This window comes from Tinamus guttatus, unplaced genomic scaffold (genome assembly GCF_059628265.1).
Source record: "Tinamus guttatus ecotype Peru unplaced genomic scaffold, ASM5962826v1 Tinamus_guttatus_pri_ptg001096l, whole genome shotgun sequence".
NCBI lineage: Eukaryota > Metazoa > Chordata > Aves > Tinamiformes > Tinamidae > Tinamus > Tinamus guttatus.
This window is the reverse complement of record NW_028289630.1, coordinates 100,799-126,853: the sequence shown is the minus strand read 5'-3', so window position 1 is coordinate 126,853 and position 26,055 is coordinate 100,799. Positions and strand designations below refer to the sequence as shown.

Below are 26,055 nucleotides of genomic sequence, written 5' to 3'. Positions count from 1 at the left end.
CTTCAGGGGCTCCTGTTCTGCTGCTGCTTTCCCCAGTCAGATACTTTTCTTCCTCTTTTTGGTTCTTATTTTGTATTTGGATTTAATCATGTAATAAAGGTGATGGGTACTGGGGATGCAGCACGTCCTCATGGTGCTTGGGAGGGGGACCTGCCCCCAGGCAAAATGCGCAGGGTGAGACTGGGTCCATCCTAATCCTGCTAGGTGCCCCTGGGGGCTGCATATGGAGAGGAGTCCTGGGATCTGTGCTGGCAATGGGGGGGTCCTGGTTGCATCCCGGTGTGTTCCTGCATATCCTGGCCGGGCAGTCCTGGCCGGTGCCCTCAGCACCTGCTGCTGTTGCTCAGAGAAGCCGGGAAGCTGCAGGGGCTGCTTCGCCTGTTAATTATTTTTGTTCTGCAGGTGCTGGGGCGGCTCCAGGCAGGGGCAGCAGGAGCTCGGTTGGATTTGGCCAGGCCGGTTGCCCACCACAAGGAGCAGCGCGGCCCCCTCGTCCCACGGAGGCACCGCTGGGGATGGGAACGGCCCGTAGCGGGATGAACCGGACCGCTGCCGCCGCTGCGTGCGCCGCTTCCGGGGCGGGGGGGGAAGAGGCGGTGGCTCGCGGCGGCTGCAGGTAGCGCGGGCTGCGGCCGCCGGGGGGGCGGCGGGGCCCGCGCGCGGGGGGCAGTTGGGGCGGGTAGGGGGGTGGAGGGCAGGAGCGGGTCATGGGGCCAGGTGGTGCCCGGCGCGCGGGTGCTGTGGGGCAGGGGCGGTGTTCCAGGCGCGTTGGGGCAGGTGGCTGCGTGCCGAGCCTGCCCCTGCTCCCCGCAGGATGCAGCGCTGGCCCGTGCTGTCCTTCCTGGCCTGGGTCTCGCTGCTCTTCTTGGCCAGGCTCGGGCTCTTCACGAGTGGCTTCCTGCTCACATGCATCGAGCTCACGCACAGCAGCTCCTGCGTGGACCTGCTCATACCGCTGTGGTGGGACTGGCAGAGCCTCCTGCCGCGCTCCTGCTGGCTGCCCTGGCGCTTCGCCAAGGCCGTGCTCGTTCTCATCGACGCCCTCCACTTCGAGTTTGCCTCCTTTGACCCGGCCAACGCGAGCCCGCTGCCCTACCAAAACAAGCTGAGCTTCCTGCACCGCCTGGCAGCCTCGCAGCCCTGCCACGGCCGCCTGTACCGCTTCCAAGCCAACCCCGCCATGGCCACCATGCAGTGCATCAAGGGTCTTGCCGCTGGCTCGCTGCCCACCTTCATTGACGTGGGCAGCAACTTCACCACCTACGCCATCCAGGAGGACAACCTGCTGGCGCAGAACGGTGCGTATGTGCGCTGGGGGTATCCAGCATGAGTAGGCGTTATAGGAGGAGCTTTGCTTTTCTTTTTCCCTGGAAAGGAGACTATTTGTAACATCCCTGCCTGTTCAAGCAATTACTTGAAATTAATTACCATGCAGCTGGAGCATGGGTAGAATTTCCTCAAAGGTGATGAGAAAAGAGGTAGTAACAGCCATGCTACTGGTGACTGGCAGAAGGTCAGCACCAGGAATGGCTCTAGGAGGCCAAGGGCATTGCCAGTCAGTCATGTTTGCGTTCAGGGGAGCGACGGGGTGGGAGGTGGTGGTGCCAGGTTCGCTGTGGTGGTGTCACGCAGCCTGCCTAGCCAGCTGCCTGCAGCTGTTGGGCAACTCCCTCATCTTATTTGCTGTGTGATCCGGTGCTGTGTATGTGTGTTCGGAGAACGTAGCCTTCAGGAGCATCTGTAAGGAGAGAGGGATAGGGCGCAGTTCTCACTGCCGGGACTCTATGTGGTACAACTACCAGCAGCACCTGGGCTGGGGTGACGCTACTGAGTTGTCAGCACCTCACATGCAAGGGGAAGAGGAGCAAACACAGTAAAATCTGTGGTGGAAAACACTGGAAGGAGACTCCGTGCTGTGGCAGCAGCTGTGGAGGAAATGGTTCCTGCTCCCAGATTGGGGAGACTCTCTGGAAGTCCGGAGGGGGTGGCTGGTCCAGGATAGGGGAAGCAGAGCAAGGACAATTGGAAACATCTGCACTTTTCCCTGCATTTGAAAAGCCACCACTGTTGTCAAATTTTGAGCCTAGGACTCAAGGCTTCTGCTCAGCTGCTCTCTGTCCATAGACCTCTTTTGTCTCATATTTTACAGTGTGATTGTGAGGCCTTTGGTGGGGACATTCAGACATGCTAACAACCAGTGGGAAATTTTAATTTTCGGTCACTTTGAGTGCGGGCTGGAAAACAGCCAGTGCTCCAGCCACTCTCCTGAATCTGCCGAGACTCTTTGCATTAGTTTGGCTAAGAGCATGACTCTGGTGGGCTCCTTGCTCCTGTTAATTCCTTCCTTGCTTCCCCAGGAAGGAGAGTGGTCTTCATGGGAGATGACACTTGGGAAGGACTCTTCCCCAAGAAGTTTTTCTGCTCGTATTTCTTCCCTTCTTTTAGTGTGAAGGGATCTTCATATTGTTGATGATAGGATCCTGCAGCATCTTTATCCAACTGGTAAGTAACTCTTCTCCAGGGATTGGCTGAATCTTTGTTACACTGGGGTCCTAGTACAAGAGTTCAAGGTAGAAATGGTTTGGGGTGTGGGTGGTTGGGTTTTTTGTTTGTTTTTTGTTTGTTTTTTGTGGAATGGCAGTGGGCACTCTCACCTGCTTGTGGCTGTAGATTACAGTGCTCTAGCTGGATTTCCACAGATAGACCCTCTTTTGGGGATAAGAAACCATTTCTCTAAATGCCTTTCTTCCATTTGGGAGAAGGCCTGGCTTGCTGGAATTCATCCACAGCTTAGACCTCTATAGCTGCCCTAGAAATACACTGCTAGGGTGGAGCAGAAGGGGCATCTCTTCCTTCAAGCTTAACCTTGATCGGTGGCTGCCTGGGCAGCCCCAGGACCTTCTGGAGCAGCTACTGGAGCTGGGAGGCCTGGGCACCCAGCAGGGTATTTGAGGCTTCAGATCTTGGGGAGAGGGTGAAGTTGCTCTTGTTCTGCAGTGGATGGTGGCGAGTGGGACTTGCTCATTGCTCACTTCCTCGGCGTGGACCACTGTGGGCACAAACATGGACCTGACCATCCTGAAATGGCTAAGAAGCTCATCCAGATGAATGAGATGCTCAGGTGATCGATGTGGTTGTGGTTGGCTCTGCCGTTGCCCAGGCTGGTGGGGTGGTTCCTAGAGCATTTACAGGCACAGAGGGCAACAGGGAACGCTCTTACTGTGCCAGTTAGCGCAGGGAATGGCCCTGAGCAGCAGCAGCTGGAACCCTAGCTGTGCCACAGGACAATGTCAGCGCATGAATGTCCACAGGGGAACCGCAAACCCCAAAAAAGATCAGCCTGAAACTTGTTCCTGCTGGGGACATCCCTTCTGAATCCTATTTTGTATAGGCAAAAAGAGTAGCTGCCATTTGTGGGGGATCTGGGCAAGAAAAAACTGCTCTAAGGGCTGTGGCTTTTCAGTTTGTTTATGAAATGTGTGTTGCTCTGGGACTTGGGCATTCATTCTGCTGGATGCATCCACAGGGGCTTTTGTCAGTTTGAGTGGGGAAAAAGGGCAGATTCCTGCTTCCCTTGTTATGGCTCTGCAGCAGCACGTAGTTTTACTCAGCTGCTTGTGCAGGCTTCACCTTTGTGGTGCACGCAGGCTTGGTGGACACCATGTCCTCTCCCACCTCCCAGAGGGCTGGGGCTGACCTTCCTTATCCTGGCGAGAGGTCCTTGGTAGATCATCTGGGAAATGACACCCTGCTTCTGGTGGCTGGGGACCATGGCATGACGGACACTGGAGACCATGGTGGGGACAGCGAGAAAGAAGTGAATGCAGCACTGTTTGTGTACAGCAAAACACCCCTATTTGGCACTGCCTCTCCTGAGGTGAGAGGATGTTGATCCTGGGGGGGAGGTTAGCTCATTGCCCGAGGTGACCTCCAGGGAGAAAACTGCATCGTGGGGATACAGAGAATGATGGAGACTGAGGGCCGGGGAGTCTGTCACCCTTCTAGAGAGGGTGGGGGAAAGTCGGGCACAGGGTGCAGGTAGTGTAAGTTTAAAAGACAGGAATATGATCGGTATCATCTTGTATCAAGCAAAATCCAGCTTATTAGGAAAAAAAATCACAAAAAACAGACTACAGGTGGAATGGATGCAGGTTCTGTTGGACCATTTCACTTCTTCAGTGAATCTCTATGCCTTGGCTTGCTGCAGGGCTGAGTGCGTGGCAGGGCAGGCGGCTCCCCTGGCCTCCAGGGAGGGGGTGGGATGTGACCAAGGTGCTGTCCGTGCCCTTGCCCTCTGGCCTGGGTGAAAAGCTGTTCCTGGGCTCCTTCCTTCCAAGCTCCCCTTTCCTCCCGTGTCTCTCCAGGAGCCCAAGGCCGTTCCCCAGGTGAACCTGGTGCCCACCGTGGCCTTTCTGCTGGGAGTGCCCATCCCCTACAGCAGCATCGGCGAGGTGATGGCTGAGCTCTTCTCCGGGGACGGTGACTCCGTGTCCGCAGCCTTGCAGCAGCTCTTGGTCTATCATGTCAACACCAAGCAGGTGCGGCCGGGCTCTCGCCGAGCTCTCGTGTGGGTGGGTGAGACCCAGAAGGCTGAGACCTGTTGGCAGCCACGGGGCAGTGCCAAGGGCTGAGCTGTAGGGTCCTGGCTCTTCTGGGAATTCGCTGTCTGCTCTTTCTCACATAGGAGCTCTCAGACAAGCTCTGTGACGCTGGTTGATGGCAATGCTAGGCAGGACCTACTGCAGGCCTGTGTACTGAACAAGAGGGCAAGGGGAGATTAAAAGCAAACTTTTAAAGTTTGTTTAGTTTCTTCTATTTGGTGGGGGTGGGACAGTTACCTCCATGGGGAACTTAATTAGAAGAGTTTCTGTAGAGAAATGCTGTGCTGAGGATCTGCACCACCTGCGCCTTGCTGATAATGTACAGGGGAGCGTTAGCGAATTGTCCTTGGCCGGCTGGGAATGAGGAGCTAGCTGGGAATGAGGAGCTAGCTGTTTCGGGTAAACAACTTTGCAGAGCTGAGAAGAGCCTATGCGGCCGGGACCTAGCAACCCCCCTAGCAACCAATCATAGCTAGCCTGGAAATCCCTCAGATGCTTGCAGGTATAAATATACGCGCACTTCGGCTAATAAACGGAGCAAGATCTAACCTCATATTGAGTCCGTGTCTTGTAATCCGGCTCGGCTCCCAACAAGTTTCCTCCTTGTGGGGTTTTCTCCAGCAGAAGGCAGCACCAGTCTCCAAAAGCGATCTGGGAGATCCAGTTTAGTACTTGGTGATGAGCTGTAGTTCAGGAAATCGCTAGCCTGGACGCCCGTGTGCCTTTCTGGATAAGGGTTGGTCCCAGCTAGTCAGAGGTGGGCTTGGTTATTTGGGAAGGCTGGTTCCTCAGAGCTCAGGAAGATTAGGGGCAAGTTTCATTAGTGGAGATTCAAGAGTGCAAAGTTTTGATTCTGCTTCAATTTTGGAGCAGAAATTGTTTTAGCTGAAAACTATTCTAACTCAGTGACAGAAGGAAAACAGCAATGAAGGGTTAAATAAAACAAACACTAAGTAATAAGAGAGAATAATTTGAGATGATAGAGTGGGATCAGTTTGTGCCAAGTGCTGCAGAATACAGAACCCCACAGCTGAATGACATTTGGATGGCTGGAAGGGCCAAGATTTTTGAGTGATTGGGAATATACCAGGCATAAAAGAAGCCTGAGCAAAGCCATGTGCCAGGGCAGGTCTGCATGATTTTGTGGAGCACTGCCTGGTGTCATTCCTGGCTTTTGCAGGAGCAGATCTGCTGCACGTCCTTTGCATTACGGAGCCTGTTTCTCTGGTAAGACCCTACTTACCTTTGAGAGACCTCTTCATTGCTGGAATCACGCTCCTGGCCCCAAAACAACTCCTTCAGCCCCCAGGCAGCTCCCTGCTGTACCTGAGGGCTGTACAAGGAAGAAGCCAACCCAGTGTGGGCTCTGTTTTGGGCCCAGTAGCCTGGATACAACCCGTGATGTGTAGGTTGGACACCCCTGGGGCAAGGCAGTGAAGAGCAGGAGACCATATGATTGCTAGTGGGAAGGCAGAAGTGTTCAGCATCTCTACTGTGTATTTATAGAGGAGAAGGGTGCTTTGTCATTTAAGGATGATGCCAGTGTGCTCTCCTGTCCATTAGTCACCACAAATATTGATCATCATCTGTTAGAAGTTAATGTCATCCAGTCCTGCGGATTCGAAAGTTTGCACTTGGTCATCTGAGGAGGTTTCTGGCTTGGTGGCCTTGATTTTGAATGCAGCATGACAGGGGACTCGTGCCAGCCTATGGGAGAGCTAGAGGGTCTGTCTAGTGCATGGGCTGATTCTGCCCATTCTCTGAGGTGGCTGGGAGGCACGTGGATGTATAGGGTTTGTGCTGGCGTACGTTCCTAGATGTTTGTGCAGGTGCTGGGCCCTGGTAGTGCCCTTTGCAACATTCGGGGCTCTGTTCCTGCTGACTTAAAGCGGAGGCAGAATGAGCTTTTCTTGGCTCATGGCACAGTGGGTTAATGCACTCATGTTCAAAAATAGGGAACAGTCTGGCTTGATCAGCTGAAAGCTGTTTAATTTGCTGTCTGTCCTCAGAAAAATTAGGAAAAGGCTAACAGAGGATTCAGATTAACAGCTAGTAATGACCTGAACTACTTAGGGAAGTTTCCCTCATTGTTACTTAAGACTCTGCCAAAACCCCTTAGCAATGTGTACCATTAACAAAAGTGTCCCCAGCAAGTTAAGAACTGGGTAGCTGAGACACATGGATGTATTTGTCAGGATGGGTATGTCACCTTAGAGGTGAGTTCCCTTAGCCAGGGCTCTGCTTCATGCTGGCCACATGCTGTGTTTGGGTGCTCAGCCCAGGCCACACTGCCAGGGACAGGGCAGGGCTTGGCACATCAGGGCTGCTTCCGTGCTGAAGGGCTCTGCGGGGTGAGTGGCGATGAAATTGCTTTCTCAGCAGCCCCAGTGCTGCTGCCTCATCTTGTCCCCTGTCCTGTAGGTGGACCGATTCCTGCGCTCCTACTCGCTGGTGGCCCAGGACCTGCCGGCGGAGCAGCTCCAGCACCTGCAGGGGATCTTCTCCAGCGCTGCGGAAGAGCACGCTCAGCTCTTGGCCCGCGTGCGAGAGGCAAAGCTGGTGTCTCCGGAACTGGAGGCCAGGCTGGGCAACCTGCTGGGTCGCTTCCAGCGCTACCTGTGGGAGGCATGGGCTGTATGCGCCCGGAGCTGGGCCTGCTTCCACCCGCTGCGAATGGCGGCGGGCTGCTCCCTCATTACTGCTTCCTGCTTGCTCTGGTACGTCACCTCGGGGCTGGCCATGGTCTCAAACTCTTTCTATCGCAGCTGCCTCTTGTACCCACTGCTCTGGGGCCTGATCGCGGCCGTGCTGCTTGGGCTGGCCTGTACGTTCATCCAGGAGGGGCTGGATCTCCTCCTAGTGTCGTCATGGGCAGCCGCAGTTTCTCAGGTGGCCTTTTTCTGGTGCTGGTGGGGCCAGCAGACCAAGCGAGCCTGTTTGGCAAGTAGCCATCCCCCCCTTGGCCAGCGTTGGCCTGAGGCAGCATCTGCAAGCATGGCTGGGGCTGGCCTTTCCCATGGGAATCTTCCTCTTCCGCTGCAGAGCCATGTTCTCTGACAGCCTTGTGGTGGCTGAGGCCTGGGTCACCCCATTCCTGCTGGCCTCACTGGTCATGTTGCTGGTGGGGAAACTCCACTGGGACGGTCGCTTGACGGTTCCAGAAGGCCCCAAGCAGCAGCTCCTCGGCTTTTCCTCTTACCGTAGGGAGAGCTGGCCCCTGCTGTACCTTGTGGCCGTGCTTCTGCTCTGCGTGCGCCTCTCCGCTGTTTTCCACCAGTGCCATGAGGAAATCCCCCAGTGCCGGCCCTCTCTTTTCCTCGCCCCCCTCGACAGCCTGTGCAACGCACGGGCCAAGAACCTCTTCTACCTCATGTGCATGGCCTCGCTTGTGGGGCTGGTGTGCAGCGCTGGCTGCGCCACCATGGCAACCTCAACAGCGCCAACCCCGCTGTGCTTTTCGTGCGCTGGGGCTTCCCGCTGGTTGCTGTCTTCATCGCCTGCTACTGGGCCGTGGCCTCCAGCGCCAAGGACTCGCTGAGCAAGCTGCAGGAGCTGGTGCATGTGGCGCTTGTTGCCTTTCCGTGAGCTGTCTACGGGCTCATGGCCATGGGGCTGCTGCTCTTGCTGTGCAATCCTGTGATGGTGTTTGTGAAGGACACACGGGCGTCGGCAGGGCCCATCCTCACCCCCTACCTGGGCGTTGCTGGCTCAGAAGCTGACTTCTTGCGCGTCATCCCTCAGATCTACAAGAGGATGCAGGAGTCTCTGAAAAGCTGCCTGGAACGGGGCAGCTGCAAGGCCATGGTGGCGGCCTATGGGCTGGGCAGCGTGTACTCGGCAGCCTTGGTCATAGCGCTGACCCTGCTGGGCTTCTTCTTGCTGCTGCTGCACAGCGAGCGGCTCAGTCTCGCCTTCCTGCTCCTCTTCCTGGAGGCCTTCGTGCTGCTGCACATCCGTGCCCGTGCCAGGAGCCTTGCTCGAGACGCGAGTGAGTTGGGGCTCAGCAGAGCATCCTCTGGGTCTGCCTTGGGCTGTGGTCTGGGCCTTGTCTCCAGTGGCCTCTTCTTTTCTCCATTGGGGGAGGCAGGGCACAATCTCTGCTCACAAGGAATGGGGTGCGCTGATCGCTCCTGTGTTTACAAGAGCTGCTTAAATCCCCTGAAAATGCGTATGCAGCAGGGATGCAGTGTGGGAAGGGGAGCCCCTTGTGTCAGGGAAGGGGCTTTTTCACCCATCCCTCCTTGGGAGGAAGAGGAGTCCCTTGCATCAGGGAAGGGGTTTCTTCTTTACCCATCTCCTCTCTCCAGGATGTGAGGAGCCACCAAACCTCAGTGCTGCTGGCAGAGCCCTGGGAGCAGGGCAGAGTGTGGAGGGGATGTCTGGCTACTTGCCATTCCCTGTGCTGGGAACTGACTAGTTTGGGAAGGGAACCTGGGAGGAAACACAATGTGCGGTTTTAGACCGTGGATCTCTTTGTTTCCTCAATGCTGATCTCTGCGTGTCTCTCTATTTGTCTCTGTCTCTCAGAGCCTTCTTCAGTGCCCTGGTATGCAGTCCTCCCCTGGCTCCTTGCTGCTTCCCAGTTCTTCTGTTCCACAGGCCACCAGCCCATCTTTCCAGCCATCCATTGGAACACAGCCTTTGTGGGCTTCCACCTCGACCACAGCACAAACCTCCTGCCTGCTGTCCTGGTGGGTGCCAACACATTTGCCTCCCACATTCTCTTTGCAGGTAAATCAATTTATTCCCGGGCCACTAAGCCTAGGCCGGCAGAGCTCCCAGCTTCTTTTTGGTCAGCCCAAGAGCAACATCTTTGCTGTGGCCTGCAGGCTCCATGAAGTTGGGTCAGACTGGAGCAGAATATGTGCTTCCTGCATGCCTGGAGCGTGGTGGCCGAGCACAGGCTGCTCCTCACCTCCGGGCTCCCTGTATCTCCCTGTGCCTTTGTCCTCGAGGCAGTTGTCTGCCCTCTGCTCCTGCTTTGGCCCTTTGTGTGTGAGACGCCCAGCACGCAGAGGAAGAAGTCCAGGAAGGAGCCCTGGGAGGAGCTGCTGGAAGAAGAGGAGCACATGATGGAGATGAGGCTGCGGGAGGCCCCGGAGAGGTTCTCTGCTGCAGCTGGGGCTGAAGTACCTCTTCATCCTGGGCATGCAGATATGGCCAGAGGCAGATGGTTGTGGGGAGGGCTGCCCAAGAGGAGAGGGGTGGGTGGTCAGAGCCCAGGGCACCTCGACATAATGAGGATTCAGCCAGAACAGAGAGAGGGCCAGGGCTGACGTGGGTGCAGGTGGAAGGGCAGCTGCATAGATCCTCTTCTCAGCAGCACCTTTGTTTCGGGAAAGGTTCCAAGGTGAAAGCAGCAGTGCAGATCAGGCTGCCTTTCAGATCCATCCTTGCAGAATGGAGGCATCTGCTCAGAAGCTGCAGGATTGTAATCCTGCTTCCTGACCTTGCATATTCGTTTGCACTAGCTGACTCATCTGACCCATATTGTGATGGTGTAGATAGCTAAACAGCAGAAAACTTACCTCATGAAAGAAGTCAATAGCTTTCTGGGAGTTAGCCCATCAAATCATCTCTTTGAATGGTCAGTCCATAACCAGTAAAAGGGAAGGGGCAAGCCCTTACAACAGGAGGGCACACACGCCCCTCTCAGTGAGTTGTTAGGGCAGCTTAGCTGTTTTGTCTTTCCTCATTTGAGGCCACAGTGGAAGGAAATTCTCTTTGTGTTGCCTATTTCTGATGTGTACTGTTCTAGCCCCTCAGGTGTGCACAGTTTAGAACTCTTCAAATGTGCATCCGTTGCCCAGGAGGTCTCTCCAGAGTCATTTGTAACCTGTTTTTCCTCGTCTCCCCCACAGCTTCTGGCCTGTGTTTGTGCAGCTGTGATCCTCAGGAGGCACCTCATGGTCTGGAAGGTCTTTGCCCCAAAGTAAGTCCCAGGAGTTGCTCTGATGCCGGATTAGGGCTCTTATTCCCAAGATGTCAATTAGTGTGCAGACATTAAGGACAGAGGAGTGCGATCATTCATACTGACTTTTTACTTAGCAGAGGCTATAGGACTGTCCCAAATAAATTCCAGTTTCTAGCCGAGAAGCTGGTCTTGAACCACAGTGTAGAAATTTCTCCTAGTTTTGACTTCTGAGAACATGCAGAGCTACCACATACCTGGTAAGCTGCCCGAGTGGGAATAGCCAAAGTGCCCTGGGATCCCCAGACCGGCCAGGACAGTCCTGCCAGGCAGGGCAGTGAGCAGGAAAATATTCAAGGTAGGGAGCCAATGTAGAGCTACCAGCTCAGAAATGAGGCATTTCTAAGGCATGGGCTAGCTGAGGCATGCGAAGTCCTGGGTGTCTTAAAGTTTTCCAAATCCCTCCTAAGTGTCTTCCTAAATGATTTCTGCGGGAGGCCAGACACGACTCCTGAAGGCTTCAATATGAGTCTAACAGAAATTGCTTTATTCGCGTTAAAGCACTCTATGTATCTACTACATTTCTGCTAAGTCATCTAGCCACGCGTACGCTTACATTGTAATTGGTTACATACTACTGTCCACGCGTCTTCTACCGTACTAGGTTGGCTGTAGATATCGGGGCACGCGTTTACATGATTGGCCCGCACACAGTCCTCTATCCTGCACTGATAAGCTTGTTTACAGGTTCTTCCTCTCCTACTTCTGTGTTCTTGCAGCTGGTGACTTTCCCACGATCTTTTCGCCTTGGTCTTAGTCTGGCTCATCGTATCCGTCTTCCATCGGGAAGCCTCCGTTACTTAGATATGCTCCCACAATTCCCCCTTTTTGTTCTTGAACCAGCCAAACCTTCTTTACAGCATTCTCAATCATATTGGATACACATTTCAATAAACAAGGCACAACTAGCAGAATGCAACATAGAATCAACAACACCATCCCAACACTTCTAAATAATGAGCAAAACCATCCTGAAATTCCCCATCCACTTAATGAATTGTCCAACCATGACAGACCCTCATCCTCTGTGACTTTATGCAAAATCTTTGCGTGATCCCAAATGTCTTGGACATCTGTGAGTATTTTGCCGGACTGATCAATATTAGATATGTATTCGTGGTGGCTCTCCCCCGTAAATAGTCAGCCCAGTGTTGGTCTCCTACTCCCATAGAATAGCTACTTGCAGAATTTATATCCCTACTATGGGTCAATTTAAGCTTTATGGTCATCCAATGGCCTGTTTTGTTTTGAAAGGTGCCTAGATTCGGGCCTGATAAGTTATAATATATATAAGGCACCGTGTTACTAACCAATCGAAGTATAAAGGGCTTTCCTTCCATTGCGACATTCTCCTGTGTACACTGATATGACGTATTGAGTAGGCTATATGGATTCAGGTCTGGCCAGTTGCTCAAAGGAATACCTAACACCAGTGCATCAAATTGATCTGCTGTCCCACAAAGCCAACAACTCTTGATTTGGGTATAATTAACAATCTGCCTAAGAAGCATAACATGTCCATTAAAAGCAGCATCAGCTCCTATAATAATGTTGCTTTTAACTCTACCTCCTAAAAGCCACAATATACAGCTACTAACAACAGTAACACTTTGTCCTCCCATGTTGTTCTTCTGCAGGCTCACACTTTCCACAGCTAGGGTACCGGTTGCTTGCCTGCTACGTCTGATGTATGCGAGTTTGCTTCCAGCCAAGGTCTCACCCACTTTGCTGGTACCCACCTGGTTCCAGTATCTGTAACGACACAAGCATACCCTTTTCCCCAGGTTATCAAGACCAAAGGCCCCGTCCATTTTCCTGTGTTCCGGTCTCTCAGCATCACCTTACATGGGCCTGATTTTACTTCTGTCAGGGCTCCCTTTAGCCCAGCCCTGTGTTTGACCATTGGAGGGACTAGGCTGTCCTGGGGTAGTCTCAAAAAATTTCAAGCATATACTGCTTTTGCCAATCTCTCTGCAGGCATAATTCCCAATTCTCCCTCTTTTTGTTTTTGAAGCTGGCATTTCAGCGTTTGGTTCATACGTTCCACTATGGCCTGCCCAGTAGGGGAGTGTGGAATGCCCGTAACATGTTCTATGCCCCAAAGATGGAAAAAATCTTGTGTCCCTTGTGCGACATAGCCAGACCCATTATCAGTTTTTACCCTTTGTGGGACTCCCAATGCTGCCGTAGTCACCCGCATGTGGCGTTGAACATATTTGCTGGATTCACCCATCTGTGCCGTGGCCCAGACGGCCATAGAAAAGCAGTCAACTGACACATGGATATATTTTAGTCTGCCGAACTCCGGTATATGGGTAACGTCCATTTGCCACAGTTTCGACGGACCAGTACCTCTGGGATTCACCCCAGTCGGGCGGCCACCCGTGAATTGCTGACAATCAGGGCAAGCTTGTATAATCCCTCGTGCCGCAGCATCTGTCAGGTTAAACTGTTGTCGTAGCGCCTTGGCAGACTGATGGAAAAATTGATGGGAACGCTGAGCCTGTTGAAACTTATCCGGCGTGGGGCCCGTCCATGCTGGAGCTACCAGCCGATCCATCCGTTGGTTTCCCTCTGTCAGCTCACCTGGTAAATTCGTGTGACTCCATGTGGGAAACTGAGAAACCATGAGAAACTGTGAGAAGCTGTGGGAACGGTGAAAGTTAGGAGTGAGAAACTGTGAAAGTTAGGAATAACAGATTAGCAGATAGAGAAACCTAAAACACAGACTGGACGCACCGATCTCTGGTTGGTTACCTGTTGTCCGTTAGCAGGATTGGACCCAGATAGCAATAGAGTCAAGGAATTGGCTGGAGGCAGGGAGAGGGAGCGCGTGGACAGCGCGTGGACAGTGCATGCTCACATACTCGGAGAATATATGTTTGGTCTGATGCTCAATAAAATGGCTTCTGGTCCTAAACCTTAAGCCCCTGCTCCTTTCGATGACTCCCACAACTCCGAATATGTGTAATAAAATATGGTGCCTCACGTATGTCGAGCGCGAGCCAGAGTGTTTTAAAGAGGGCAAGCAGAGCTGCATCGCTAACTTCTTTCAGAATTGCGCGTTCCATGCGTTGAACAATACCTACTACATACAGGGAGTCACAGACCACATTCAGGGCCTGATCCGGCCAGCGCTGAAAAGCCATGACGACAGCACGTAATTCTAGTTGTTGAGTGGAACCACTGAAGTCTGATAGCACCACCTCCTTCCAGACGTCTCCCTCTTTCCTGGTTAATGCTGACTTCTGTGATCTCCCTCCGGCATCCGTAAACACAGTCACTCCCTTAACCGGCGTTGGGGATCGTCGAGGAGGGCGCTCCTCGAACTGTCCAAGTTTGACTGCGGCCATAAAACGATGGGGTGGCAGGTGGACTCTAACCTGCCCTGGATAGTCCAAGAGGGCAACTTGAAGTGGCACAGAGTTCTGTAAAGCTCACTGTAGGTATTCTGCAGCCAATGGCACAACGATAAAACTGGGTTCAAATCCTGCTATTTCCGCTGCCCGAGATTGTCTTTTCATTATCAGCTGTGCAAAAGCTTCTAAACAAGTTGTCACCGTATGCTTGGGTTGAATAGGCAAAAATATCCACTTGAGTATATGAAGGGGATCTCTATCCTCAAACCATTGCATCAATAACAGCAGCGGGCAGTGGTTGTGGTTTAGCAAGAGCAAACCCACCGGTTTATCAGGGTCCCAGCGACTGGCATATGCAGTTGATACCCTTTCGGATACCCTTTGTAGTGCTAGTTTTGCTTTGGGGGAAAGCTCACGTGGGGCATCAACTCCACCTCCCCCACCAAGGAGTTGGACGAGGGGTTCTATATCCGCGTTGGAAATACCGCAGACCGAGCGTACCCAATTAATATCGCCCAGGAGCTTCTGCACATCGTTTAGGGTAGTGACTTCTGCTCGTAGAAAGAGCTTTTGTAGCCTAACAACTGTTCTGGTAATCTCCCAGCCCAGGTACTGCCAAGCTGGCTGCCGTTGTACTTTCTCTGGCACTATCTGCAGACCTCCCGCTCCTAGGATCTTTTCCATCTCTGTCAGAAGACTTTCTGCCTCCAGATGCTTTCCGGCTACTAAGACATCGTCCATATAATGGTAGATCATTAGTTCAGGGTGTATCTGACGGATGGGAGTTAATGGCCACGAGACATAGAGCTGGCACAGGGTGGGTGAATTTTTCATACCCTGGGGAAGCACTACCCAATGATATCACTGCATAGGGGCTTGTTTGTTAACGGAGGGTACAGAGAACACGATTTTTTTTGTGGTCCTCAGGATGCAATGGTATGGTAAAGAATCAGTCTTTTAAATCGAATATTAAGATGTCCCAGTCTTTTTTGGCAGGTTCTCTATTTCCATTTCTATTTATGTTTGCACAGCTTCAATTTGGTTTCCTCCCCAGAAATTGCTTGGGATTTCCATATATTAAGGAGGCCTCCGCTCCAGTAGCAACTGAGGCTTTTACAATTTGTAAGGACTGTTGCAGATCCTTCTGTGCCAGTCGCACTGAAGCTTGGCCGTCACTTCATTCTTGTTTCCCATGCTGAAGTATTTCCCTAGTCTCTTTCCAAGGATACAAGTCAGAGTACGGCTCCCAGTCCTCCACTGGTAGGGGGGGTGGGCGGGGGGTGCCGCGGTCTGAGTTATTCCTGGCTTTCCCGCTTTCAAATTCTGCACTTTCTGGTTGTACTTATTCAGCCCTCTCTGCTGATATATATTGCACAATAAAGATCTAATGACCACAGACACAAACAGCACAAACACAGTTTCTATCCAGTGGCACGACCTCACGTAGCTGTGCACTCCGCTAGTGAGTTCCACTGTCTCAACTGCCGAATCCCATCCTCGTCGCCAATTAGGTTGCGAATGGGCTTGGGATTCGGCAATAATCACACAAAACAAGGTGGCTACAGCTATTCAGGTGAAAGCACATTAAAGAAGCAAAGTATGAATAATTACTCTTGAGGTAATACTTGTCGGCAGGATACTGAGACTGAACATTCTCTCAAGTTGGTGGATGAGAGGGTTGCTGACAGGCTCCCAACTCGGCGGGCGTCCCCGCAGAGACAACGTGGGCCTCAGTGTTGGGAGTCTCGCCCCCCCTCTCTCCGCACTGTCTGTTTATGCCCGGTGCATCCTGCCACGTAGGGCCAGTACGTGCCAGCAGGCAGACCAGGGGGCAGACAAACTCCGCCTTCAGTCACATAACCTTCCCTCCTGGATGCGCAGGTGCTCATACCAGTAAGAGGTCCCAGCCCTGTCTGAGGGTCCTGCCTTTCTCATCTCCCTCCCTCTCGGGTGTGTGACCTTCAAACTAGTTTAGAGGATGTTTGCAGTTAAGTTGGCTACAAGCCCGGTTGATCAGCCGCCTGCAACTGCTTTTGGAGGAGGTCGGCTGTGAACCTGGCTGAGCAGCCGCCTCCGCGCTCCTTATTGCTCAGCCCAGGCAGGCAAACATCTTCTTTCTCAAGATCTGGATTCTATTTCGCACAATAGTTTTATGACTCTACAGATCATACAAATTTCCACCTCCAATACATGCCACCCTGTGAGCTGTAGAGGTCAATCTATTGTAGTGAAGGACCCAAACAGATAACGTTTTCATGGTAGTTTCAACCATACCTCGTGTCAGCATCAATATACAAAGGATACAACACATAATGCAGACGAACATAGCAAATAGAAAGAATAGCCCTAATAACGGTTTCTGTCCTCACTTAAAGCGTTACAATTCTCCAACGCCCACTTTAAAAGACGGATGAAATCTCTTTCTCAGTATCGGATTCACAAACAGTCTGTGGACCGTGTAAGCCGTACTGCTGTACCGATTTACGTGCCTCTCTCACTAAATCAAACGGCAAAGGTGTCCACTGATTTGGCTGACCCTGAGGACCCGCTATCACAGGAAATGCTGACAATGCTCCTTGCTCCGCTAGCAATAGTCTTATCTCCCTCCAGTGACTTTGGGGATCGCAATCCGCTTTTCCCTGCACCACCCCTCCGGGTTTTGTCAAACCCTCAGCAACGTAAGGCTCCTTGGTCTCATTCACCTTTCCTTCCCCAGCCCCCTTCTCTAAGTTTTCAAGGCGATCCAACAAGTCTTGGACCCAGCTGGGCTGTTCCTCAGGCTTGCTGGGGGGGTCCGGAAGCGGGGGCACAGATGGCGTAGACGGGGGCGGGGGTGCGGGGGCAGGTGCGGGTGGGGAGGTTGGCAATGGATCTCCAAACACCAGCAGTTTTCGGTGACGTGGCGGTCCCGGTCCTGAAGTGCTCGCAAAGGCTGCCATGGCTCCGGCGGCCGCTTTGCTTTCTGCTTTCATATCGGATAAGGTAGACAGGACCAGCTTCCATATAGTAGCAAGGTCCCTGGCCTGCTTATCCCTGTCAGCGATATGATCCCAGAGCTGTCGCCCTACATCCTCCCATGTCTCCACATCGAATGCTAGGTGGGGCTCGGCTTTGAACCCATTCTCTCTGCACCAGATCAAAAGCTTGCAGAGGGTCTGTTCATCATGCTTAATTCCTCTCTTAGAGAGAATATGCAGGAGGAGCTTAACAATTGCACTTTCTTCCTTAGTTACTGACTGCCCCAGCTGCTCACCTCCACCAGGTGACCATTGCAACGAATCTTCAAATCTTCACAGATTGCCACCCAATCCGTCCCGGACCTCAGTCCCGCCGAGCCGTTCCCCAACCAGGTGCTCCCGTCGGGGCGTCCCTCTTCAAATGCGCTGAAATCATATCACGTCGGGGTCACCATCTGCGGGAGGCCAGACATGACTCCTGAAGGCTTCAATATGAGTCTAACAGAAATCACTTTATTCGCGTTACAGCACTCTATTTATCTACTACATTTCTGCTAAGTCATTTAGCCACGCATACGCTTACATTGTAATTGGTTACATACTACTGTCCATGCGTCTTCTACCGTACTAGGTTGGCTGTAGATATCGGGGCACGCGTTTACATGATTGGCCCGCGCACAGTCCTCTATCCTGCACTGATAAGCTTGTTTACAGGTTCTTCCTCTCCTACTTCTGTGTTCTTGCAGCTGGTGACTTTCCCACGATCTTTTCGCCTTGGTCTTAGTCCGGCTCATCGTATCCGTCTTCCATCAGGAAGCCTCCGTTACTTAGATATGCTCCCACAGATTTCTAGACCACCAGGGAACTTTAGGCCTGCTCGGCTTCCAGGCTGCAGGTAGCATCCATTGCTGGGGGGTAAATGTAATTAGACTTTTTGATGTGAGGTGTTACCAGCCTCTTACTGTCAGGAAAGTCAGTCTGCTGGGAGTGAGGGCAGAACAACTTGTCCTTGCAGGAATGCTGGATGACCCCTCACTGTGTCTGTTGTGCCCCCAGGTTCCTCTTTGAATCACTGGGTTTCGTGGTGAGCAGCATCTGCCTCCTGCTGGGGATCTCCCTGGTGATGCGTGTAGACTGTGCAGTCAGCACCTGGTTCAGCCAGCTCCAGCTCAGGTAGCGTTGGAGACGTGGGGAACCTGACCTGCTCATCGACCAAGGCTGTGGTTGTCTCCCTGCCTCCCAGGACTTGGCAGGATTCTAGAGCCACTAGCAACGAGTGCCTGTCGACAGCAGTCAGGGGCTGTCTCCAGCGCCCAGGGAGGTGCCAGCTGTTCCCTGCTCTTGGCAGTGCTCTGCGGGAGCGCCTTTCCCAGTAGTTGGGCTGCAGCTCCTGCTGGGCATTTGTGAACAGCAGAGGCGGCTGCTGCAGGAGGCCAAGACACAGGAGTCCTGAAGTGCCCCTCTGGAGCAGCGCCAGCCAGGGGCCTTGCTCTTGCTTCCCTCACAGCTCTGCCCATCTGCAGCCAGAGGCCTCGTGGCCAGCACACTGCCTGGGATGTTACCTTGCCTGTACCAGGACGGGGACCTGCTGGAAGGGGCACCTTCCTGTGCGGAGGAGGGGAGGGAGGGCTACAACCCAGCCGTGTAACCAGGTCCTGCAGCCACCATCTCTTCTCGTTTCTTCCTTGCACGCTTCGTTTTCACGCTCGAATCCAAGTGCACGTGGTGGTGTGTACACTCGTTCATGGGGTCTCCGTGGCAGCCGCTCTGCTCCAGCTCTAGAGTCTGCTGGTTGCTCTGTGGTAACCCGTGTTTACTACCATATTCTTGGTCTTTCTCAACCCCGCCGTCTTGTGCGGCCTGAAACAGGCTCAGCTCGTTGGAAGGGGGACAGCAGAGACCTGTCTGTGGCTGAGAACCTCTGCACAGGGGGCTCGGCCTGCTGGCTCTGCACACACTGGGCTGCAGCAGCCAGGGCTCCTGGTCTCTTCAGGAGCTTGTCCTAGCTGTTGATTGGGAATGGTTGAATTGCAGCAGGATGTAGTGATGGAGCATTTGACCCATTCCCATATTGACTCATGTCAACAGGAAGGAGGAGGCCGAAGTAGCTGTCCTAACTCTGCAGGAGTAGGTTTGTTGTGGGCACTGATGCCTGAGGACAGCTGCTCAAAAGCCCTTAGGAGGAACTTTTCTTCAAGGTGGCTTAACCCATCGGTATTTGTGTCTGGGGTTACATCACCTTGAAGGGTGATGTAACCCTCTCGTTGCAGATTATAGCATTTCTGATCCCATAGATGGTGCTTCTCTCCCTCTGGATCTTGGTGTTCTGCAGGGGACTCAGTGCTGCAAGGGAACTATCCTAATTCTGATCATGACTGGTTGCAATCAGGAGGAGTTGTAGTTCTTTCTTCATGCGCAGAGGTAGAGGATGGTGACCACAGTTCTTGGCCACGTTCTGGTCAAATTTCCCCTGCAGTTTTGATGGGTGTTGGAGTTCCTTGCTCCCTACCCTGAACCGCTGTGTGGCATTACTTGGTGCTATGAAACCTTTCATCTCTTCTCCTGGTGGAGGGCAAATTACCTGCACTGTGTGTTAGGGCCACTCTCTGCTCTGACAGACATGAACACCATATGCTTAGGACTGCTACTTTGATTTATGTTTCCAGTCCCCATTGGATTTTTAATTAATGGTCTCTGACTGTCCCTGCTTGAGTTTCTTGTTGCAGGTTGCTAGTGTAAGTCCAGGCTCTTCCTCGTCTCTGTCAAGAGTCTTGGGGAAGGCTGTGGAAAGCATCTCTTAAAGGCAGGTTTATTTTTGTATTTAGCCCCTGTGGGAGGGTAACATTAGCCCAGGTGCTGGGTGCAGTTCAAGAGAGGCTTAAACTGCTCAAATCTTGGGCTTCCAGGGCTTGACCACCTCATGATCCGCTGGCTGTGCTCTCCCACCACTGCCTTGCATCTCCCCTGCCCCATGGGCCCCTCTTGCTTGATTTAGCTGACAAAAGCAGGACTTAGTTTGCAGCTGGCTCCCTGCCCGGTTCCGTGAGTAGCAGTGCTGGTGTAAGGAAGTGGATAGGAGCGTGTAGTTGGGCACTGTGCTGTGAAAGAACGTAGCAGCCCACGCTTGGCTTAGGCAATCCTGCCTTTAAAATGGGTTGTGTGCTCTATTTTGAGTCTGCTTAGTGGCCAGATGGTTCTCAGGTACTGAGTGGGGCCGTGCTGATGAGTGAGGGGTGCACTTGTATGTAGAGAAGGGATGTGCACTGAATTTTGATTTAACGTGAAGAGAAGTCCAGATAACACCCGCTGCCAACCCCCAAGGCTGTGGCCCAAATAGGCCTTGTTGTAACCTCACAACCTGGTCGGGAACTTGCCGCTTGAATGTATTTGTGCTGGCAGAAATCCTTACAATCGCTAATACTGTGATGCTGGCCCGTGATGCTGCTGCCGCCACCCAGGCCCCTGGGTGCCATTCTCTCCTATCTGGGACTAGCTGTTCTTTCTGTGGCTACTGTTGTGCTGAAGAGCCTCCATGCACCCTTTGTGTGTGGTCAGAGCACTTGGCCAGCACTTAGGCATCCTTTTCCCGAGTCTCCGGTGTCCCTCTGGAGACATTCCTGGCTGGCTGTGGGCTTATAGCCCAGGGATGCTGGGGCAAAACAGAGGAGAGCTCTACCTCCATGAAAACACGCATGCATCTCACCAGAGATTTACTAGGCAGTGTTAAGTCCCCACTGCAGAATATAAATTCTGACTTTTAAAGTCAAAAATAGCACTTTTTTTTTTAGTCATTTCCTGTTCTAGTACATCTGAGCCCAGATTGAAAAGCTACAGGCTTCTCTGAGGGACTTCAGACACTTGTTCTGCCTACTGATGCCTAAGTCTCCTCTCTGGAAATAAGGTAGTCTCATCCCCCCAGTGTCACCATGGGGGTCTAGTGATGCAGGTCGCTTCTTCAGCTGGATTTGTTACCACTGCAGTCATGTCAAGGAGCAAGGACTGGCTACTCATTGTGCTTGCTGCTCTGCCAAGGTAGCCTAGCTGCTACACCAAAGAACTTAGATCCAAGACGACGAACTGTCCAAGGGCTGGAGATGCTCTTCCTTTCTTTCTTTCTTTGACATTTTGAGTCTTCAGTAGCCATCCCCAAACTGACCTCAAGCTGGCCATTTGACTGCTGTTCTGGATGTGCCGGGGTGACCCTGAGATTGCCTCCAGAACCTGCTGGCTCTCCCTTGGCACCCTCGTGAGAGCTGCGCACTCAGATGCAGTCCTGGCCTCCCTCCCCTCCCTGCTCCCAGCCATCTTCCCAGGGTACCTTCCCAGGGTTTCACTGCTCCCTGAGCAAATCCAGGTTGGATGCCCTTGGAGGTGTGCAGTGTATGATGCACATGGACTCTGGTATAATGAACCAGAGACATTTTATTAAGCATCAGATACAACTTAATACTGTACTAAACCGGATATACTTCCTTATTTGCAAAAAGCACGCGAAGTGTAGTTGCTAATTAAGCCAATAGTATAAAGAATTACGTCAAGATTATCTAATAAGCTTCTTAATCACGCACCAGCCATGCAGTTGCAGTTTTCTTCTTTTTTCTTGCTTTGTTCCTTATCTGTTGATAAGATGTTCTGTACTGTTGTCCTTGAGGTTAATTAACAAGACACCTGGGCTGCCATATTTGAGGTTGATTTTCTGCTAACAAGGCATCCTGTACTGCTGTTCTTGATGCGGGCCTCCACAGAGGTGGTTGGAGAGTAGGCCAGGGCTTTGGGACAAGATCCAGTCTCTCACACTTCTCTCTTGGTGTCACAGTTCAGAGACAACACAGTTCATCTGCCCTGGAGGCAGATGCTCCAAGTAGTTTATTTCCAGTCTGCCTCTCCCTTGGGTACACATGACATGGGAGGTGGCACCCTCAGTGTGCTCAGCGGAGAGGTTTCCATCCCACGCTCCTCAACAGCTGCTACCGCTTCTGGAAGCGTCGCATCCGCACCCTCCTTGACAGTGGCTCCCACCTGCTCCCGAGGAGGGAAATCTCCCCTGGGATCCTTCCCTGGTGCCAGGCTGGGGCCGGGACACTACACACCTGGTGTGGGGGAGCAGTGGAAGCATTTCTGTCTTGCTTGCGCTGCCTGGAAAATGTCCCCAGAAACCCACAACCACTGCAAAGGGCTGGGGCTCCTGGAGCCTGTCCCTGCCGCCTGTGAGGCAATGCCAAGAGATGCCACTGCCTCAGGCAATCAACATGGTGTGTCTCAGTCCCAGGCAGTTAGCATCTGTTTGCATGTCCTTTGCTTCATCCTGTCTCTCTATTCTTCCTTGGACGTTTCATTTATTTACTCCAAGGAATTGTCATGTTCTTAGGGTTTGTGTCTCCCCTTCCTCTTGGGAGCAGTGCGGGCAGCAGTTAGGAAGAGGCTGCTCTCTCTTCCTAGACTCGCTACCTGGATTACAGTAAGATTGTTTTTTATTTTATCAACCTCTCTGTGCCTCGATACCCACTCTGGGAATAAAAAATAAATACAAATAAAAGGGGGAGGGGGGGAAGGACCCAGTTCTTGAAAGCAATTTGAGAGCTTTGCATGCAAAGTGCTCTTAAAGGTGCTAAGCTCTTCTGGGTATCACTCTGTATCTGGTTAATGCTTTCATTCCCCCGTCAGCAATGAAACCCACACGGTGGAAGTGATTCACAGAATCATAGAATCATAGAACTGATCTCGAAGGGAAGGGCTCTGGAGTGGACGCTCGTCCCGGAGCTCCTTGTCTAGAGGCGAACAACAGAGCGAGAGGCAGCCCCAGCGCCGACCCCCGTGCGGGCAGTGCTGAGCTCCCGGCCAGAGGCGGCTCTGACTCAGCGGGGGCGGAGCCGGCAGGGCAGGCGGGAATTCAAAAGCTGCCCCCAGGGAGCGCGAGCGACCAGGAGTGCGGCAGTTTGTGCAGGCAGGGGTCAGGGAGTCTCCCCTCTGGTGTGGAAAAGAATCTTTTCCCCGGACTCTTCTAGCTGCGGGAGATCAGGTAAAGCCATGGTCTCCACTCGGCAGAGAGCTTCTGCCAGGAAGACTGTGGCGACCCAGACTGAACTGCCACAGAAACATGCAGCGGTCCAGGTTTCTGGCTGTGGGGAATGCCTGAGACTCTCCACGTTACCGGGGAGTGGCGAAAGCACAGCCTGCCTTAGGTGTGAGCAGGTGGATGACCTGCTCAGCCTGGTGGTGGAGCTAAAGGAGGAGGTAGGACGATTGAGGGCCATCAGGGAATGCGAAAGAGAAATAGACTGGTGGAGCTGCATCCTGCAGTCTTCCCAGGAAAGCCACCCTGAGAACCCCCCAATTCAGTCAGGAAATCCAGTGCCCTCTTGCCCTAGGGCAGAGGGGGTGGAATTAACAGTATCCAGGGATGACCAACAATGGAAACGGGTCCCCACTCGAGGTGGCAGAAGATCCCCTCCACGGCCCACCTCACCTCCACCGGTGACCACGTTCAACAGGTACGAGGCCCTGGAACATGTGGATCAGATAGAGGAGGCCTTGAACCAAGGCCCGTCTAGGGGGCTCTCTCCAGAGAGGCAGTCTAATCCATGCTGCAAGGCTGCTCCCCCTAAAGAGAAAAGGAGCACCCGGAAGAAGCAGCGGGTGATCGTCGTGGGTGACTCCACGCTGCAGGGCACGGAGGCACCGATATGTAGACCGGACCCCTCATCCAGAGAGGTCTGCTGCTTGCCAGGGACCAAAATAAAGGATGTTACAGAAAGGCTCCCAAGGATTTTTCAGGAGTCTGACTATTATCCTCTAGTATTGTTTCATGTGGGCGCTAATGATGCCATGGGGAAAAGGAGGGACGTCAAGCAAGACTTCAGAGCCCTAGGGATGGCCATCAAAGGTACAGGTGCCCAGGTAGTGTTCTCCTCTATTCTGCCAACGAGGGGAATGGATTCAAGGAGGAGAAGGCGGATATGGCAGCTTAACAAGTGGCTGCGCCGCTGGGCTTGGCAACAGGGTTTTGGCTTCTATGACCATGGGACTCTGTTTGATGACCACCAGCTAGTGGGGAATGATGGGACCCATCTTAGCAAGAGGGGCACACGTCTCTGCCAAAAGGCTGGCCAACCTGGTTAGGAGGGCTTTAAACTAGGCAAGAAGGGGGAAGGGGAGTGGCACACTGACACGGCAAGCAGTACCGCACAGCCCAGGTCAGATGGCGTCCAGCGGGAGTATGCTAGTGGGGAAGTGAGGATAGGAAATGATCACGGAGGGTCCTCTTTCACCCCTCCTGGGAAACCTGTGGCCTCTGTTGCTTCCCTGAAATGCCTGTATACCAATGCGCGAAGCATGGGGAATAAGCAGGATGAACTGGAGATCTGTGTGCGGTCCCAGCATCATGATCTCATTGGAATCACAGAGACGTGGTGGGATAGCTCGCACGACTGGAGCGCTGCCATGGAAGGCTATGTGCTCTTTAGGAAGGACAGGCTGGGAAGGCGAGGTGGTGGAGTTGCTCTTTATGTGAGAGAGCAACTGGAATGCATGGAGCTCAACGTGGGAGTGGAGGATGAGCGAGTTGAGAGCTTGTGGGTAAGGATTAGAGGGCAGGCTAATGTGGGAGACACTGTGGTGGGTGTCTGCTACAGGCCACCTGACCAAGACGAGGAGGTTGATGAGGCCTTCTATAGGCAGCTGGATATTGCCTCATGGTCACAGGCCCTGGTTCTCATGGGGGACTTCAACTACCCCGACATCAACTGGGAGGACAACACAGCCAGGCATAAGCAGTCCAGGAGGTTCCTGCAGAGCGTTGACGATAACTTTTTGACGCAGGTTGTGGAGGAGCCGACGAGGAGAGGTGGGCTACTGGACCTCGTGCTATCAAATAGGGAGGGCCTAGTAGGACATGTGAAGGTGGGGGGTAGCCTCGGCTGCAGTGACCATGAGTTGGTGGAGTTCAGGCTTCAACGAGGAGGTGGCAGGGCTGTAAGTAGCCTTGCAACGATGGACTTCAGGAGGGCCAACTTTTTAGCCTCTTCAGAGACCTCCTCGGTAGAATCCCTTGGGCTAGTGCTCTAGAAGGCAGGGGGGCCCAAGAGAGCTGGTTAGTTTTCGAGCGGCACTCCCTCCACGCCCAGCAACAGTGCATCCCTGTGTGTAGGAAGGCAGGCAGAGGGGGCAGGCGACCTGCGTGGATGAGCCGGGAGCTTGTGGCAATGCTCAAGCAGAAGGCAGCGGTATACAGAACGTGGAAAAAAGGACAGGTCCCCTGGGAGAAATACAGGAACGTAGTCAGGAAATGCAGAGATGCGACAAGGAAAGCTAAGGCACGTCTGGAAGGCAAGCTGGCAAGGGGCGTTAAAAATAACAAAAAAAAATTCTTTAAATACATTAACAGCAAAAGGAAAATCAGGGAAAACGTGGGTCCGCTGGCGGGCGGGATGGGCACCCTGGTTACAAATAACACAGAAAAAGCAGAGTTGCTCAATGCCTTCTTTGCTTCGGTGTTTACCAAGGGCAGCCCTTTAGAGCCCCAGGCCCTAGGGACAAGAGAAGAAGCTGGTGGAGAGGAAGACTTGCCCTGGGTAGAGGAAGATTGGGTCAGAGAGCACCTAAGGAACCTCGATACCCACAAATCCATGGGCCCTGATGGGATGCACCCCAGAGTGCTGCGTGAGCTGGCAGATGCCATAGCTAAGCCGCTCTCCATCATCTTTGAAAGATCCTGGAGAACAGGGGAGGTGACTGAATACTGGAAGAAGGCCAATGTCACGCTAGTCTTCAAAAAAGGCAAGAAGGAGGACCCAGGCAACTACAGGCCAGTGAGCCTCACCTCCGTCCCCAGAAAAGTGATGGAACGGCTCATACTGGCCATTGTCTCCAAGCACATGGAGGACAAGAAGGTGCTCAAGAGTAGTCAGCATGGATTCGCCAAGGGGAAATCTTGCCTGACTAACCTGATAGCCTTCTATGATGAAATGACCGGCTGGATAGACGAGGGGAGAGCGGTGGATGTCGTCTATCTCGACTTCACCAAGGCTTTTGACACCGTCCCTCACAACATCCTCCTGGGCAAGCTCCGGAAGTGTGGGATAGATGAGTGCACAGTGAGGTGGATTAGGAACTGGCTGGATGGCAGGGCCCAGAGAGTGGTGATCAGCGGTGCAGAGTCTAGTTGGAGG

The 26,055-nt window shown here is 53.0% G+C and overlaps 1 pseudogene; it reads left to right on the top strand.

The window, feature by feature from the left end:
* The first annotated feature begins 814 nt into the window (after positions 1 to 814).
* On the top strand, positions 815 to 18,124 carry LOC104570048 (GPI ethanolamine phosphate transferase 3, catalytic subunit-like; annotated as a pseudogene).
* Positions 18,125 to 26,055: the final 7,931 nt, after the last annotated feature.